Here is a 4,135-nt window from a genome sequence, read left to right as displayed (position 1 = left end):
ATGACAGCAGTTCTGCGAAAACTATCAATCTCGTTAATTCCGGACATTCCACGAATGCGTGCAAGACGGTTTCCCTGTCCTGCCCGCACCTCGGACATGTCGGCGATACGGCAAGCTTCTTACCACACGGCTACGCCCACGTGATATGTTTAAGCAGCATAGTGATATGGTTAAGAAGTTTACTTCTCAGTAACTTAGTTTCAGGTTCAATCCTATCTTCTATCTTTTACTTGTTTCAGTCATTAGACTGCGGCCATGCTGGGGCAGCGCCTTGACATTTCAGTCGAATGAATCGATCCCAGGATTTATTTTTTAAGCCTGGTTCTTAATCTATCGGTCTATTTTGCCGAACCGTCAGGTTAAGAGGACGTATGGGCACGGGTTGTCACCAGCAGTGAACAACATGAAATACGAAAACAAATGAGTTAAATATGCAAATAACGAGAGAAAAACCGACAACTGAGGAAGGGTCATTCTTTGTCTTGTTTTCCATATATATATATATATATATACATACATATTTACATGTGTATATGTGCATACTTACATCTATACGTATATACATGTGTATATGTGGGCACAGGACGTCACGGAACGTAAACAACATTAAAAAAAACATGAGATACGAAATACGAATACAGGGAATATGAACATTCTTTTTTTTTTTTTGCAACAACGAAAGAAACAAAAGACACACCGTATGTCACGACACCGCCGCTACGACCCCAACAAGTATTGAACAGCCAAGGTAAGACAATTAGTACGAGAAAATCACTAAGTAAACGTAAACGATATTACACTAGGTGACGTAGAAAGATAAAATTCTTGAGAAGTAAAACGCAACGGAGAACCATAATAGAGCAGAAAACAATGATTTAAAATCAAAATCCATTCTGATTTGGTGGAAAATTGACTTCCTTTCGATTAAGCTGAATAATTTTTTCGGTTAGAAGAAAACTGGGTAGTTATGGCATCCATACTATTCTCAAATCCATTAGTAACGTGCATTGGCTTTAATGGGCACGTAATTGGTAATGGAAACCATGTGCCAGTCGCTGTTCTCTATAAGCTTTCGGCCAGCATTCACCATAAAGCCTATCAAACATTAATTAATTACCTCTAGTTGCGTTATATGCTCTTCTTCCATAGCAAGAAAATGATATAATCTGAACTAAGTCTTGAGTCTACCATGGTACAACAAAAGCTACAGTCTTCCATATTTCAACATTATAAACCAAACAAAGTTTACAGTCTTCCGTAATACAACAATGGCATATTCTCAAGTAAATCTAGCATCTCCAATAGAACAACACTGCTATAATATCCAAAAAAATTAAATTCTTAAACAAAATAAGGACAAAAAAAAAAAGCTTTACGGTTATTATTAAAAACGCAATATCAATACAGGTTTTGGGATGAGTTCGTTTAATAAAATCTTTTCCAAGTTTATTTTCGCTAACGAAATTATGATATGTAATTATTCAAAAGTTGGCCATACACTTGATACTGACGATCATTCCTTAAATATCTGAGTGCAATTTAATGCAGGTTTATCTTAAATAATCCCTTATGTGCCTCGTACTTGGCCTAATTGATTCTGTCTGTCAGTCAGTTTGTCTGTCTGTCTGTCTGTCTGTTTGTCTATCTATCTCTTCTTCAGTGAGTCGGTTAGATTCTATCTCCTCCCAGAAGAACCTCTCTCTAAGCTATACTCACTCACGACACATGTTGATATTAAATTCTTGTTAATTGCATAATGCTTTCCACAACTACTCACAGTGTTAAATTGTGTATGCACGGTACCCACTGTGCAGATAAAATATTGGTCATGCAAAAATAAAGTGCCTTGTCCATGAATCCAGCAAACCACCACTTCGGTGATGGTCCTATTCTGCTAATAGTGTCTGCTGATTTGGGAAAGAATAGAGGAGGAGTTGTATTTTCTTAGATGTGACGAGCAAAGTCAGTGAACCACTTCGTACATAACGAGAATGGTGAGTTACGATAAAAATATTAGATACTAAAGATCAGTGGAACTAACATTTTGTAGAAAATAATTTATCTAAAATATTATTTGCCCACACTTGTGTCAAGGAGTTATCATTAAAGATTTCCTCTACATATACTATATTTAGGCATGTTGCTTCTAAAAGCCATATTTATTAGAGGAGTTATTTGGATTTCGGAGCTAACGAAATATTAATTAATTATATAGTACAGCTGTTATTTTCAATAGTAACTTGTACCTTCTCTGTGCCAATTTACAGCTAAGCACCAGCTAGAATGAAATTATTCACGAGTTGGTCTTGGGCATAGACTTAACAAAACAAGGCGAGCCAGATGAATCGTCAAGGGTTAAGTTGGTTGTTCCGCTTGCCATTGATTTGACTCTACTACTCCCTTAATTAGAATTTGTTGACCAAAATTTTATTTAGTTTGTTGGCTAGGGAATACATCTATATGAATACTGTTATTTTTGTTCATCATCAGTCACGCTCCACTGATTATTATTTGCAGTTTCTCGCCATTAAGGCTACATCCTGTTTGTTTTTATTCTTCGTTTTTTTTTTCTTTCTCGTGCTTGCGACGGTTATTCAGTGACTTCGGATGGCAATGTGCTAAAGGTGTGTCTTTTCCACCCACATCCAAACAGATAAGTAACCGAAATATTTGGAAGGTGTGCTACCTTAGGTGTGCTACATAGGAACATATCTAAGGAAAGTCGAACTTATTTTCTGAAGTAGTCCCACTGTTAGATAAGTAATCAGTGAGTCAGTTTACTTTTGTTGGTATATATAAATAAAACTAAATCAGACATTACATGATAATGTTGCAAAACTAGAGGTAACAAGTTCACTTCTCTCACAAGCTAGGCGGCGATATGGCCGTCATTAGAGCGTGAATAAAATGCTACGCAGTGTTTGTTCAGATTTTCTGAGTTCAAATCCCAACGAAATCAACTCACTTTTTCAAGTTTTCAATGTCGATAAAAACAACAAATACGTAACAGCGGATTGGCAGAACTAACCGGATGCTTTGCGGTATATGTTCCGGCTCTTTACGATCTGAGTTCAAGTCCCACCATGACCTACTATAGTGGTTGGGCTAGTCCGTAGCCCGTTTAAACACCACTACTTGGCAACATAGGTATCTCTTGTGGAGTCCATTCTGTTGCAAACATTCAAGAAAGGTCACCGATTCCATCTTCATTCCTTTCTCGTATTGGTATCAGGGACCCTCTAAAGGGCCATGGTCACTACATCTTCTCCGGGATAAAATACGAATATATAAAAAAAAAAGCTTCTGATAATGCTATTGCAGTCTTTACAACTTACACTTTTAATAACATTTTCTGTATAGTTCATTTGTCAAATATGTGCTGAATATGTGATAAAGAAGTTATGTGATGAAAGGTTGTATTTGAAAAGAGCTCAATGTTTACGTACGTTTGTTGATGTGTTGAATAAAAAAAAGTTGAGTGTAAAAAGTAGGTATGGGACTCGTTGTGTGTGTGAATGTGTTCTGTGGATGTTCGGAGGGTTCTTACGCAAAAATGACATTTTAACTGGTCGGTGTGAAAATCTATATATGTTAGACAACCAAATCTTATCCAACATGATTCTCTGGTAAATTTTAAATTTGTTTTCTAAATGCTATATTTCTCATCTTATTCTGCACACACAAACAAGCACTCAAACACACACACACACATACACACATGCACACGCGCGTGCACACACGGGATATCAAAAGGATCAAAGGTCCACCCTGAGCACATAAGAACATAAGGCCGGTTTCCAGGATTCAATGGTTACATGCAACCTACACCGTTGGCTTACGACCATATCACGTCGAAAGCACCGGTTCTCGTCCGATCACCGAAGTTAAGAGCAACGTCGAGCCTAGTGAGTACTTAGATGGGTGACCGCTTGGGAAACCTAGGTGCTGTAAGCGTCTCACACTAATAGGCGCAGGAGTGACTATGTGGCAAGTAGCTTGCTTCCTAACCATATGGTTCCGGGTTCAGTCCCACTGTGTGGCACCTTGGGCAAGTGAATTCTACTATTGCCTCGGGCCGACCAAAGCCTTGTGAGTGGATCTGGTAGACGGAAACTGAAGCAAACCCATCGTATAT

General features: G+C 38.0%; 1 non-coding gene across 1 annotated transcript; it reads left to right on the top strand.

Annotated features, from left to right (window-relative positions):
• The first annotated feature begins 3,833 nt into the window (after nucleotides 1-3,833).
• LOC128247469 (5S ribosomal RNA) lies at nucleotides 3,834-3,954 on the top strand. The gene has a single exon (XR_008263841.1). It is a non-coding gene; the product is annotated as a 5S ribosomal RNA (ribosomal RNA).
• The last annotated feature ends 181 nt before the right edge of the window (nucleotides 3,955-4,135 follow it).

The sequence above is a fragment of the Octopus bimaculoides genome, chromosome 3 (genome assembly GCF_001194135.2).
Source record: "Octopus bimaculoides isolate UCB-OBI-ISO-001 chromosome 3, ASM119413v2, whole genome shotgun sequence".
In the NCBI taxonomy this organism is placed as follows: Eukaryota; Metazoa; Mollusca; class Cephalopoda; order Octopoda; family Octopodidae; genus Octopus; species Octopus bimaculoides.
The sequence above is the reverse complement of the archived record's forward strand: the minus strand, read 5'-3'. Positions and strand labels throughout refer to the sequence as shown.